Raw genomic sequence first — 15,407 nt, forward strand, 5'->3', positions numbered from 1 at the left:
TGGTTAAGCCCTGGCTGTTGTGAGAGTGGGCTTGTAGGCTGGGTCTGAGTCTATATTAGTCTTTGTGGTTAAGCCCTGGCTGTTGTGAGAGTGTGCTTGTAGGCTGGGTCTGAGTCTATATTAGTCTTTGTGGTTAAGCCCTGGCTGTTGTGAGAGTGTGCTTGTAGGCTGGGTCTGAGTCTATATTAGTCTTTGTGGTTAAGCCCTGGCTGTTGTGAGAGTGTGCTTGTAGGCTGGGTCTGAGTCTATATTAGTCTTTGTGGTTAAGCCCTGGCTGTTGTGAGAGTGGGCTTGTAGGCTGGGTCTGAGTCTATATTAGTCTTTGTGGTTAAGCCCTGGCTGTTGTGAGAGTGTGCTTGTAGGCTGGGTCTGAGTCTATATTAGTCTTTGTGGTTAAGGCCCTGGCTGTTGTGCCCTGGCTGTTGTGAGAGTGTGCTTGTAGGCTGGGTCTGAGTCTATATTAGTCTTTGTGGTTAAGCCCTGGCTGTTGTGAGAGTGTGCTTGTAGGCTGGGTCTGAGTCTATATTAGTCTTTGTGGTTAAGCCCTGGCTGTTGTGAGAGTGGGCTTGTAGGCTGGGTCTGAGTCTATATTAGTCTTTGTGGTTAAACCCTGGCTGTTGTGAGAGTGGCTTGTAGGCTGGGTCTGAGTCTATATTAGTCTTTGTGGTTAAGCCCTGGCTGTTGTGAGAGTGGGCTTGTAGGCTTGTAGGCTGGGTCTGAGTCTATATTAGTCTTTGTGGTTAAGCCCTGGCTGTTGTGAGAGTGGGCTTGTAGGCTGGGTCTGAGTCTATATTAGTCTTTGTGGTTAAGCCCTGGCTGTTGTGAGAGTGTGCTTGTAGGCTGGGTCTGAGTCTATATTAGTCTTTGTGGTTAAGCCCTGGCTGTTGTGAGAGTGGGCTTGTAGGCTGGGTCTGAGTCTATATTAGTCTTTGTGGTTAAACCCTGGCTGTTGTGAGAGTGTGCTTGTAGGCTGGGTCTGAGTCTATATTAGTCTTTGTGGTTAAGCCCTGGCTGTTGTGAGAGTGGGCTTGTAGGCTGGGTCTGAGTCTATATTAGTCTTTGTGGTTAAACCCTGGCTGTTGTGAGAGTGGGCTTGTAGGCTGGGTCTGAGTCTATATTAGTCTTTGTGGTTAAGCCCTGGCTGTTGTGAGAGTGGGCTTGTAGGCTGGGTCTGAGTCTATATTAGTCTTTGTGGTTAAGCCCTGGCTGTTGTGAGAGTGTGCTTGTAGGCTGGGTCTGAGTCTATATTAGTCTTTGTGGTTAAGCCCTGGCTGTTGTGAGAGTGGGCTTGTAGGCTGGGTCTGAGTCTATATTAGTCTTTGTGGTTAAACCCTGGCTGTTGTGAGAGTGTGCTTGTAGGCTGGGTCTGAGTCTATATTAGTCTTTGTGGTTAAGCCCTGGCTGTTGTGAGAGTGTGCTTGTAGGCTGGGTCTGAGTCTATATTAGTCTTTGTGGTTAAGCCCTGGCTGTTGTGAGAGTGTGCTTGTAGGCTGGGTCTGAGTCTATATTAGTCTTTGTGGTTAAGCCCTGGCTGTTGTGAGAGTGTGCTTGTAGGCTGGGTCTGAGTCTATATTAGTCTTTGTGGTTAAGCCCTGGCTGTTGTGAGAGTGGGCTTGTAGGCTGGGTCTGAGTCTATATTAGTCTTTGTGGTTAAGCCCTGGCTGTTGTGAGAGTGGGCTTGTAGGCTGGGTCTGAGTCTATATTAGTCTTTGTGGTTAAGCCCTGGCTGTTGTGAGAGTGTGCTTGTAGGCTGGGTCTGAGTCTATATTAGTCTTTGTGGTTAAGCCCTGGCTGTTGTGAGAGTGGGCTTGTAGGCTGGGTCTGAGTCTATATTAGTCTTTGTGGTTAAACCCTGGCTGTTGTGAGAGTGGGCTTGTAGGCTGGGTCTGAGTCTATATTAGTCTTTGTGGTTAAGCCCTGGCTGTTGTGAGAGTGGGCTTGTAGGCTGGGTCTGAGTCTATATTGTAGTCTTTGTGTGGTTAAGCCCTGGCTGTTGTGAGAGTGTGCTTGTAGGCTGGGTCTGAGTCTATATTAGTCTTTGTGGTTAAACCCTGGCTGTTGTGAGAGTGGGCTTGTAGGCTGGGTCTGAGTCTATATTAGTCTTTGTGGTTAAACCCTGGCTGTTGTGAGAGTGTGCTTGTAGGCTGGGTCTGAGTCTATATTAGTCTTTGTGGTTAAGCCCTGGCTGTTGTGAGAGTGTGCTTGTAGGCTGGGTCTGAGTCTATATTAGTCTTTGTGGTTAAGCCCTGGCTGTTGTGAGAGTGTGCTTGTAGGCTGGGTCTGAGTCTATATTAGTCTTTGTGGTTAAGCCCTGGCTGTTGTGAGAGTGTGCTTGTAGGCTGGGTCTGAGTCTATATTAGTCTTTGTGGTTAAGCCCTGGCTGTTGTGAGAGTGTGCTTGTAGGCTGGGTCTGAGTCTATATTAGTCTTTGTGGTTAAGCTTTGTGGTTAAGCCCTGGCTGTTGTGAGAGTGGGCTTGTAGGCTGGGTCTGAGTCTATATTAGTCTTTGTGGTTAAGCCCTGGCTGTTGTGAGAGTGTGCTTGTAGGCTGGGTCTGAGTCTATATTAGTCTTTGTGGTTAAGCCCTGGCTGTTGTGAGAGTGTGCTTGTAGGCTGGGTCTGAGTCTATATTAGTCTTTGTGGTTAAGCCCTGGCTGTTGTGAGAGTGTGCTTGTAGGCTGGGTCTGAGTCTATATTAGTCTTTGTGGTTAAGCCCTGGCTGTTGTGAGAGTGGGCTTGTAGGCTGGGTCTGAGTCTATATTAGTCTTTGTGGTTAAGCCCTGGCTGTTGTGAGAGTGTGCTTGTAGGCTGGGTCTGAGTCTATATTAGTCTTTGTGGTTAAGCCCTGGCTGTTGTGAGAGTGTGCTTGTAGGCTGGGTCTGAGTCTATATTAGTCTTTGTGGTTAAGCCCTGGCTGTTGTGAGAGTGTGCTTGTAGGCTGGGTCTGAGTCTATATTAGTCTTTGTGGTTAAGCCCTGGCTGTTGTGAGAGTGTGCTTGTAGGCTGGGTCTGAGTCTATATTAGTCTTTGTGGTTAAGCCCTGGCTGTTGTGAGAGTGGGCTTGTAGGCTGGGTCTGAGTCTATATTAGTCTTTGTGGTTAAACCCTGGCTGTTGTGAGAGTGTGCTTGTAGGCTGGGTCTGAGTCTATATTAGTCTTTGTGGTTAAGCCCTGGCTGTTGTGAGAGTGGGCTTGTAGGCTGGGTCTGAGTCTATATTAGTCTTTGTGGTTAAGCCCTGGCTGTTGTGAGAGTGTGCTTGTAGGCTGGGTCTGAGTCTATATTAGTCTTTGTGGTTAAGCCCTGGCTGTTGTGAGAGTGGGCTTGTAGGCTGGGTCTGAGTCTATATTAGTCTTTGTGGTTAAACCCTGGCTGTTGTGAGAGTGGGCTTGTAGGCTGGGTCTGAGTCTATATTAGTCTTTGTGGTTAAGCCCTGGCTGTTGTGAGAGTGGGCTTGTAGGCTGGGTCTGAGTCTATATTAGTCTTTGTGGTTAAGCCCTGGCTGTTGTGAGAGTGGGCTTGTAGGCTGGGTCTGAGTCTATATTAGTCTTTGTGGTTAAGCCCTGGCTGTTGTGAGAGTGGGCTTGTAGGCTGGGTCTGAGTCTATATTAGTCTTTGTGGTTAAACCCTGGCTGTTGTGAGAGTGTGCTTGTAGGCTGGGTCTGAGTCTATATTAGTCTTTGTGGTTAAGCCCTGGCTGTTGTGAGAGTGTGCTTGTAGGCTGGGTCTGAGTCTATATTAGTCTTTGTGGTTAAGCCCTGGCTGTTGTGAGAGTGGGCTTGTAGGCTGGGTCTGAGTCTATATTAGTCTTTGTGGTTAAGCCCTGGCTGTTGTGAGAGTGGGCTTGTAGGCTGGGTCTGAGTCTATATTAGTCTTTGTGGTTAAGCCCTGGCTGTTGTGAGAGTGGGCTTGTAGGCTGGGTCTGAGTCTATATTAGTCTTTGTGGTTAAGCCCTGGCTGTTGTGAGAGTGTGCTTGTAGGCTGGGTCTGAGTCTATATTAGTCTTTGTGGTTAAACCCTGGCTGTTGTGAGAGTGTGCTTGTAGGCTGGGTCTGAGTCTATATTAGTCTTTGTGGTTAAGCCCTGGCTGTTGTGAGAGTGTGCTTGTAGGCTGGGTCTGAGTCTATATTAGTCTTTGTGGTTAAGCCCTGGCTGTTGTGAGAGTGTGCTTGTAGGCTGGGTCTGAGTCTATATTAGTCTTTGTGGTTAAGCCCTGGCTGTTGTGAGAGTGTGCTTGTAGGCTGGGTCTGAGTCTATATTAGTCTTTGTGGTTAAGCCCTGGCTGTTGTGAGAGTGGGCTTGTAGGCTGGGTCTGAGTCTATATTAGTCTTTGTGGTTAAACCCTGGCTGTTGTGAGAGTGTGCTTGTAGGCTGGGTCTGAGTCTATATTAGTCTTTGTGGTTAAACCCTGGCTGTTGTGAGAGTGTGCTTGTAGGCTGGGTCTGAGTCTATATTAGTATTTGTGGTTAAACCCTGGCTGTTGTGAGAGTGGGCTTGTAGGCTGGGTCTGAGTCTATATTAGTCTTTGTGGTTAAACCCTGGCTGTTGTGAGAGTGTGCTTGTAGGCTGGGTCTGAGTCTATATTAGTATTTGTGGTTAAACCCTGGCTGTTGTGAGAGTGTGCTTGTAGGCTGGGTCTGAGTCTATATTAGTCTTTGTCGTTAAGCCCTGGCTGTTGTGAGAGTGTGCTTGTAGGCTGGGTCTGAGTCTATATTAGTCTTTGTCGTTAAGCCCTGGCTGTTACGAGAGTGTGCTTGCAGGCTGGGTCTGAGTCTATATTAGTCTTTGTCGTTAAGCCCTGGCTGTTACGAGAGTGTGCTTGCAGGCTGGGTCTGAGTCAGACCGAAACTAGATAAAGAGAAGTAACCACTCTCTGGTTTTGATATTTTGTTCTTGTGAGACAGTGGTCAATGCTAATGAATTCAGAGAGGCTACTGTACTAGGTTGCCTTATAAGGTAACCTCAGCTTATTGATACACACATACATTGACGTAGGTGATCATACCACTAGGGAGTGACCACGTATAAAATCAGCTGTGCCCTTAGGTGGTGTGCAGAACTCAGGAGAGACATCAGTTGTATGTTTGATGTTTGATTATTATATATTATGTATTATATTCAAATTGTTGTGATTTATAAGTGCACATTGATTATTCCTTAATTGTTAAGTAAATAACAGAGCCAAGATAAGTGGAACCAACAACTTCGCTGAAAGTTGCATGTCACGGGGGCTATTCGAAGCTAATGCAGTACGCCACAGGATGTTTTTGTACTGATCAAGGGGAGTCAAGTCTGGAGTGAACCAAGGGCTCTGTTCTTAGTTCTACATTTTTTGAATGAGGCATGCTTATTTAACATGGTGAAGGAAAGCACTTTTAAAGAACAACCAGGAGTCCTCTACTGACGGGATGAGGCCAATATCCTTCCAGGATACCCGGGCCAGGTGGATTAGAAAGGCCTACTCGCAGTGTTTTAGGGAGCGTTGATAGTGATAAGGGGTGGTCATTTAACCGCGGACCTATAACGGATGCAGGCAATGAGGAAGTGATCGCAGAGATCCTGGTTGAAAACAGCAAAGGTGTATTTAGAGGGAAAGTTGGTTAGGATGATATCTATGAGGGTGCTCATGCTTACGGATTTGGGGTTGTACCTGGTAGGTTTCCTATTGAACTTCTTTCTGAAAGACATATTATAGTTTGGTTACATTTTAGGGTGTCTGAGGAGTAAATACAAATGTATTTTGACTTGTTGAAACAAAATGTAAGCTTTCAGCTAATATAAGACACAATAGAAATATGTACCTAAATGTTTAAAATCTTGAAAAACTATTAGAATTTGTTTGAATTATGCGCCCTCCAGTTTAACCGGGCGGCAATCAATTTACATATGGTGTCCAGGGCACAGCTAGGGGCTGAGGGGGGTCCGTAACAAGAGGCAACAGTGAGAGACTTATTTCTGGAAAGGTGGATTTTTAAAAGTAGAAGCTCAAACTTTTTGGGCACAGACCTGGATAGTAGGACAGAACTCTGCAGGCTGTCTCTGCAGTAGATTGCAACTCCGCCCCCTTTGGCAGTTCTATCTTGATGGAAAATTATGAAATTGGAGATTGAAATTTCAGAATTTTTGGTGGCCTTCCTTATTCTGTAATAGCTACTGTAAATTGGACACTGCTGTTAGATTAACAACAAATTAAGCTTTCTGCCCATATGACATGTCTATGTCCCGGAAAGTTGGCTGTTGTTAACAACACCATTCTAGTCACATATCGCATGTTGAGCAGCAACCGTCCCGTATCAGGGACACCAATCCCGAGAGCAGGGCTGCCCAACCCTCTTCCTGGAGATCTACTGTCCTGAAGGTTTTCAGTCCAACCATAATTTAGCATTTCTGATTCAGCTAGTTAAGGTCTTGTTGAGCAGCTAATTAGTAGAATCAGGTGTGTTACATTAGGGTTGGGCTGAAAACCCACAGGACGGTAGATCTCCAGGAAGAGGGTTGGGCAGCTCTGACCTAAAGGTTGAGCTAGCTCGGTGAGACAGCCACATATCACAGTCTATTATACAGGATAGAAATATTGCATTCCAGCGAAACAACGGATATACACTGAGTGTACAAAACATCAGGAACATCTTCCTAGTATTGAGTTGCGCAACCATAGCTCTCTTTATTTTGCATCTTGGTAGCAATAAGTGAAAAGAGCAAATGGGAATCAAGCATTTCAAATACAGGTACAGTCTGTTCCTTTTGGGTCAAACTGAATTACGTAGCATCTATTTGTTTGTTTGCCAACAAGGTTTTTGAAACGCAGGGCGGTAATTGCCTCCAAGTAGAGTACAGGTCATGTTTTCTCTAAATAAGGAACAGGTCTATCCTTTATACACACATGGACACACACAGTGACACACACAGTGACACACACACACACACACACACACACACACACACACACACACACACACACACACACACACACACACACACACACACACACACACACACACACACACACACACACACACACACACACACACACACACACACACACACACAGTGACACACACACATGACACACACACACACAGTGACACACACACAGTGGCACACACACACACACAGTGACCCACACAGTCACACACACACAGTGACCCACACACAATGACCCACACACAGTGACCCACACACAGTGACACACACACAGTGACACACACACAGTGACCCACACACAGTGACACACACAGTGACACACACACAGTGACACACAGTGTGACACATCCACACATACACACAGTGACACACAAACACACAGTGACACACACAAACACACAGTGACACACACACACACACAGTGGCACACAGTGACACACCCACAGTGACAAACACAGTGACTCACACAGTGACACACACACAAACAGTGACACACACAGTGACACACACACACACAGTGACACACACACACACAGTGACACACACACACAGTGACACACACACACAGTGACACACAGTGACACACACACAGTGGCACACACACCCAGTGACACACACACACAGTGACACACACACACACACACACACACACACACACACAGTGACACATACACGCACACACACAGTGACACATACACACACACACACAGTGACACACACACACAGTGACACACACACAGTGGCACACACACCCAGTGACACACACACAAACAGTGACACAAAGTGACACACAGTGACACACACACAGACACAGTGACACACACACACAGTACAGTGACACAGACACAGTGACACACACAGGCACAGTGACACAGACACAGTGACACACATACACAGACACAGACACAGTGACACACACACAGTGACACACAGAAACACCCACACACACAGTGACACACACACACCAACACAGTGACACAAAGTGACACACACAAACACAGTGACACACACAGACAGACAGTGACACACACAGTGTCACATACACAGACCCAGTGACACACACACAGACCCAGTGACACACACACAGACCCAGTGACACATCCAAACACACACAGTGACACATACACACACAGTGACACATCCAAACACACCCACACACACACACACAGTGACACATACACGCACACACACAGTGACACATACACGCACACACACAGTGACACATACACGAACACACACAGTGAAACACACACACACACACAGTGACACAAAGTGACACACACACAAACACAGTGACAGACAACACACAGTGACACAGACACAGTGACACACACACACACACACACAGACACAGTGACACACATACAGACACAGTGACACACATACACAGACACAGACACAGTGACACACACACACACAGTGACACACACACAGTGACACACAGAAACACCCACACACACAGTGACACACACAAACACAGTGACACACACACACAGTGACACACACAGACAGACAGTGACACATACACACCAACACAGTCTAACACACACACACAGTGACACAAAGTGACACACACAAACACAGTCACACACACAGTCCACAGTGACACACACAGACAGACAGTCACACACCCACAGTCCACAGTCACCCAGTCTATTCTGTCACACACACAGACCCATTCTGTCACTAACACACAGTCCATCACTGTCATTCACAACCCACTTTCTATCAGTCCATCTACACATTCTCTAAACCTTACCTTTCTATCAGACATACACGCTGACACACACTTCCTCATTCTACCTCCATCATTTAATTCTCTCTAATACACTTCCTCTCTCACTCTTACCTTTATATCTATTCTGTCATTCTCTAAACCTTACCCTTCTATCAGTCCATCTATTCTGTCATTCTCTAAACCTTACCTTTCTATCAGTCCATCTATTCTGTCATTCTCTAACCCTTACCCTTCTATCAGTCCATCTATTCTGTCATTCTCTAACCCTTACCCTTCTATCAGTCCATATATTCTGTCATTCTCTAAACCTTACCCTTCTATCAGTCCATCTATTCTGTCATTCTCTAACCCTTACCCTTCTATCAGTCCATCTATTCTGTCATTCTCTAAACCTTACCCTTCTATCAGTCCATCTATTCTGTCATTCTCTAACCCTTACCCTTCTATCAGTCCATCTATTCTGTCATTCTCTAACCCTTACCTTTCTATCAGTCCATCTATTCTGTCATTCTCTAACCCTTACCCTTCTATCAGTCCATATATTCTGTCATTCTCTAACCCTTACCCTTCTATCAGTCCATCTATTCTGTCATTCTCTAACCCTTACCCTTCTATCAGTCCATATATTCTGTCATTCTCTAACCCTTACCCTTCTATCAGTCCATCTATTCTGTCATTCTCTAACCCTTACCCTTCTATCAGTCCATCTATTCTGTCATTCTCTAACCCTTACCCTTCTATCAGTCCATATATTCTGTCATTCTCTAAACCTTACCCTTCTATCAGTCCATATATTCTGTCATTCTCTAACCCTTACCCTTCTATCAGTCCATCTATTCTGTCATTCTCTAACCCTTACCTTTCTATCAGTCCATCTATTCTGTCATTCTCTAACCCTTACCCTTCTATCAGTCCATCTATTCTGTCATTCTCTAACCCTTACCTTTCTATCAGTCCATCTATTCTGTCATTCTCTAACCCTTACCTTTCTATCAGTCCATCTATTCTGTCATTCTCTAAACCTTACCTTTCTATCAGTCCATCTATTCTGTCATTCTCTAAACCTTACCTTTCTATCAGTCCATCTATTCTGTCATTCTCTAAACCTTACCCTTCTATCAGTCCATCTATTCTGTCATTCTCTAACCCTTACCCTTCTATCAGTCCATCTATTCTGTCATTCTCTAACCCTTACCCTTCTACCAGTCCATCTATTCTGTCATTCTCTAACCCTTACCTTTCTATCAGTCCATCTATTCTGTCATTCTCTAAACCTTACCCTTCTATCAGTCCATCTATTCTGTCATTCTCTAAACCTTACCCTTCTATCAGTCCATCTATTCTGTCATTCTCTAAACCTTACCTTTCTACCAGTCCATCTATTCTGTCATTCTCTAACCCTTACCTTTCTATCAGTCCATCTATTCTGTCATTCTCTAAACCTTACCCTTCTATCAGTCCATCTATTCTGTCATTCTCTAACCCTTACCCTTCTATCAGTCCATCTATTCTGTCATTCTCTAACCCTTACCCTTCTATCAGTCCATCTATTCTGTCATTCTCTAAACCTTACCCTTCTATCAGTCCATCTATTCTGTCATTCTCTAAACCTTACCTTTCTACCAGTCCATCTATTCTGTCATTCTCTAACCCTTACCCTTCTATCAGTCCATCTATTCTGTCATTCTCTAAACCTTACCCTTCTATCAGTCCATCTATTCCGACATTCTCCAACCCTCCATGTTTTCCTTTTGAGGTACAGCCTGTGGGTACATGTTTTATAAACGTATCATTTTAAATGAATAATGTACCCCCCCATCTAAAAATAACAAAACAAATAAAAATGTGGGGGGGGGGGGACAAAGAATTTGAAGATTTTTGTTGAATGACTAAATGTATGACCATAAGCACATGGTTTGGAGGGCTCTATGATATCGGTCTTAATATAGTAAATTAGTATATTTAAATACGAGGGACATGGAATCACCTCGACGGAAGAGAAGACCACTTTTGCAGCTTCAACATTACTAATGTATATTTCCCTAATGAGTTAGACATAAGTTAAATACAGTAACACAGTATAAAGGTATTATATGTGTGCAGTAACTGAGTATTACAATATTAACGTTGTTGCTACGTAAGACTTGCATTGAGTTATTACAGTAGTGAAATAGGTCCTTGTGTACAGTACTTACAAAAACTATGCATTTAAAATACAAGTATCAAAGTATTATGTAACAGGCTAATGAAAAGTTGCTCCAAAAGTAATTATGACTTCATTACACAGGCATGAGAACAGCTTAATGTTTAGAGTTACTGAGAATGCTAACAGTAACTAAATATCCCAAAACTGCTTTCTTGAATCAACTACAGCCAAGGTATGTGGAAAATCATGTTATTTTTTTTTCTGAGTAAACTATCCCTTTAAAGAGGGTATAGTGTTTGAAACAAGAACACTTACCCTCAGATGGAAGGAGGTTCAAAGTTATTTTTGCCATGCATTCAACTTGCTGTTTGCAAATGGCTTTGAATTACTCTGCAGTATTTCCAGGTATCATAAAATTAATTGCAGCTTTCAACTTTTTCAGTGGCCTGTTGACAAAGTCATACAGTAGTTGAGCATTAAACTTATTAATACTTATCTGTACAAAATATCATTGGTAATTTTTTTTAAACTTCATTATGTACACCTTGGGCAATGGACATTCAGGAGAATGGACATACACAGGGATGTTCACGTAGAAATGTATTGTGTAGCTCCAAAATGACTGTCAACAAATGTAAAGGAGATTGTGTATGCTCTATTCATTCTATTTCTATATTCAACCTGTAGATACGGTCCTGCCATTAGGGGAAGGCAGCCAATAGTTTCAGAAAGGTAGTCACGTCCTGAGATCTGTGTGTAGCATGAGGGACTTACACATAAACGTACGTATAATTCTTTTAGCCAAACTACACCAGCTGTTTAGTACGTGAGGTCCTCTGGGTGATTCTAAACATGTCAGGTTCTTTACATCAAGGACTGGAGCGTGGGAATCAGACAACAGTATCAGGATGCAACAGCAATTGTCATTTTCAGTGTCACAAGGCAGACACACATTCTCCATAGGCCTTCATCATTCCTGTGCATCAGCTCTGTAAGCTCTGTACATCTGTCCTAAAAGACAGACTTCAATATCGGAACTAAAATACATTTCACAAGGTTTATCCTCCTGAGACTCAGCAATACATCAACACATGTGTGTCCTCTCCAGAGGACATCAGTTCTTGGTCCGTATCTCTGAGTACAAGCCTCTGTATTAACTGGAGTTGATGTCCGCACCCCCCCTGAAATCTAATTATCATAATCATTTTTGAAATCCTTAAAAAATGTGTCAGTTTAAGCTCGAGTGAACAGATTTTTCGCATTGGATGCGTCTCAATCCAACACATCGGCCGATGTTGCACTTCCTCATCTGGGGTGAAAGGTGAAAGAAAATAGTTTGTGCTTTTTTTATACCCCTCTGTGGAAAGGTGAGACTCTGACGAACATGTTGGTTGTTTTGCTGTTGGAAGCACACAGGTCTCACAAGACTCTTCTGAAGGTCCCCTGGTACCAGTTTAAAAAATGTATGTAAGTATATCTGGAGACCTTAGTGCCAAAAATAATTTTTTAAATACATAAAATATATATATATATGTTTTTTTTCTGAACCTTCCTATATCTCACAGACATAGGACAGACGCTTCAGAACAAACTTCCTTGAGATTTGTTGGGGGGGGACTGTTGTTCCATGTAGTCAAGGTTTCTACCATCAGACCCTCACAAATAGCCACTAGTCAGCTACCTGCATCCCCTCTCCCATGGACAGACCCCATCCCGCGCTACTCTCCCATGGACATCCCCCTCCCTGTGCTATTCTCCCATGGACACACCCCCTCCCGCGCTACTCTCCCATGGACACACCCCCTCCGGTGCTATTCTTCTCATGGACACACCCCTTCCCGCGCTACTCCACCATGGACACACCCCTCCCGCGCTACTCTCCCATGGACACACCCCCTCCCACGCCATTCTTCTCATGGACACACCCCCTCCCGCGCTACTCTCCCATGGAAACACCCCCTCCCGCGCTACTCTCCCATGGACATACCCCCTCCCTGTGCCGCTCCCCCATGGACATACCCCCTCCCTGTGCTGCTCTCCCATGGACATACCCCCTCCTTGTGCCGCTCCCCCATGGACATACCCCCTCCCTGTGCTGCTCCCCCATGGACATACCCCCTCCCTGTGCCGTTCCCCCATGGACATACCCCCTCCCTGTGCTGCTCCCCCATGGACATACCCCCTCCCTGTGCCGCTCCCCCATGGATCTACCCCCTCCCTGTGCTGCTCCCCCATGGATCTAGCCCCTCCCTGTGCTGCTCCCCCATGGACATACCCCCTCTCTGTGCTGCTCCCCCATGGACATACCCCTCCCTGTGCCGCTCCCCATGGATCTACCCCCTCCCTGTGCTGCTCCCCCATGGATCTAGCCCCTCCCTGTGCTGCTCCCCATGGACATACCCCCTCTCTGTGCTGCTCCCCATGGACATACCCCCTCCCTGTGTTGCTCCCCCATGGATCTACCCCCTCCCTGTGCTGCTCCCCCATGGACATACCCCTCCCTGTGCCGCTCCCCCATGGACATACCCCCTCCCTGTGCTGCTCCCCCATGGACATACCCCCTCCCTGTGCTGCTCCCCCATGGACATACCCCCTCCCTGTGCTGTTCCCCCATGGACATACCCCCTCCCTGTGCCGCTCCCCCATGGATCTACCCCCTCCCTGTGCCGCTCCCCCATGGACATACCCCCTCCCTGTGCTGCTCCCCCATGGACATACCCCCTCCCTGTGCCGCTCCCCATGGATCTACCCCCTCCCTGTGCTGCTCCCCATGGATCTACCCCCTCCCTGTGCTGCTCCCCCATGGACATACCCCCTCCCTGTGCCGCTCCCCCATGGACATACCCCCTCCCTGTGCTGCTCCCCATGGACATACCCCCTCCCTGTGCTGTTCCCCCATGGACATACCCCCTCCCTGTGCTGCTCCCCCATGGACCTACCCCCTCCCTGTGCTGCTCCCCCATGGACATACCCCCTCCCTGTGCCGCTCCCCCATGGACATACCCCCTCCCTGTGCTGCTCCCCCATGGACATACCCCCTCCCTGTGCTGCTCCCCCATGGACATACCCCCTCCCTGTGCTGCTCCCCCATGGACATACCCCCTCCCTGTGCTGCTCCCCCATGGACATACCCCCCCAACACTCAGATTCTCATCTAATCTATTTAATTTAAACGATAGGAACCATGTTTCACTTTGAACTATCCACGGTCTGAAAAAAAAGTACCCAATAATAATAACCCAATAATAATAACCCATAGCATTTACAGTACAATAAAACATATAATTTAGTTCACACAGTAATATTAATTTAGTAAATAAATCTTTATCAGTCTTCACACCTCCAACGTTGTCGGCGCTCCCAGGGTACTGTAGGAACGTCCTGCCCCGGAGAAAGCCACAGATCAGCTGTGTTTGACCCCTGTGATAGGCCACAGATGGTCAGCCGCCCAAACAATGTATTGAGTCATCACGCTGGGCCTCAAGTCGCAACCTTATCTCCTTCCACTACAGCTTTGAATTACTCTGCAGTATTTTCAGGCATCATAAAATTAATTGCAGCTTTTTACTTTTTTCGGTGGCATGTTGACAGGGTCAAACAGTAGTTGATCATTCAATTTATTAATACTTATCTGTACAAAATATCATTGGTTAAATATCATTTAACTTAATTATGTACACTTGGGGCAAAGGACATTCAGGAGAATGGACAAACAGAATGTTGAGATAGAAATATATTGTGTAGATCCAATATGACTGTCAGATAGATTAGAATAGTATAGGAGGTTGTGTGTGATCTATTCATTCTATTTCTATCTTCAACACAGAGTTCCAGGTACAGCCCTGCCATTACTTGAAGGCAGCCAATGAAATATATTTTTTAAGTAGTTGCCTTCTAAGATCTGTATTTAAAAAGTTAAAAAGTAATCACTTTGAAATCTGTATGTAACGTGAGGGATTTACATAAATATACACAGAGTGTACAAAATGTTATGAACACCTTCCTAATATTGAGTTGCACCCACTTTTGCCCTCAAAACAGCCTCAATTCGTCAGGGCATGAACTCTACAAGGTGGCAAAGGCATTCCACAGGAATGCTGGCCCACGTTGACTCCAACGCTTCCCACAGCTGTGTCAAGTCTGTTTTGTCACCAAAGCCCCATACACTACCCACCCTTGCGACCTGTACGCTCTCGTTGGTTGGCCCTCGCTTCATACTCGTCGACAAACCCACTGGCTACAGGTTATCTCCAAGTCTCTGCTAGGTAAAGCCCCGCCTTATCTCAGCTCACTGGTCACCATAGCAGCACCCACTCGTAGCACGCGCTCCAGCAGGTATATCTCACTGGTCACCCCCAAAGCCAATTCCTCCTTTGGTTGACTTTCCTTCCAGTTCTCTACTGCCAATGACTGGAACGAACTGCAATAATCTCTGAAGCTGGAGACTCATATCTCCCTCACTAGCTTTAAGCACCAGCTGTCAGAGCAGCTCACAGATCACTGCACCTGTACATAGCCTATCTATAAACAGCCCATCTATCTATCTACCTCATCCCCATACTGTATTTATTTATCTTGCTCCTTTGCACCCCAATATCTCTAC

General features: G+C 45.8%; 1 long non-coding RNA gene across 1 annotated transcript; it reads right to left on the reverse strand.

The window, feature by feature from the left end:
* Nucleotides 1-9,168: 9,168 nt before the first annotated feature.
* LOC127924230 (uncharacterized) lies at nucleotides 9,169-10,164 on the reverse strand. The gene is made up of 3 exons (XR_008117251.1): nucleotides 9,975-10,164; nucleotides 9,429-9,764; nucleotides 9,169-9,302 (listed from the first exon to the last, which is right to left on the reverse strand). It is a non-coding gene; the product is annotated as an uncharacterized LOC127924230 (long non-coding RNA).
* Nucleotides 10,165-15,407: the final 5,243 nt, after the last annotated feature.

This window comes from Oncorhynchus keta, unplaced genomic scaffold, assembly GCF_023373465.1.
Source record: "Oncorhynchus keta strain PuntledgeMale-10-30-2019 unplaced genomic scaffold, Oket_V2 Un_contig_3860_pilon_pilon, whole genome shotgun sequence".
Taxonomy (NCBI): Eukaryota; Metazoa; Chordata; class Actinopteri; order Salmoniformes; family Salmonidae; genus Oncorhynchus; species Oncorhynchus keta.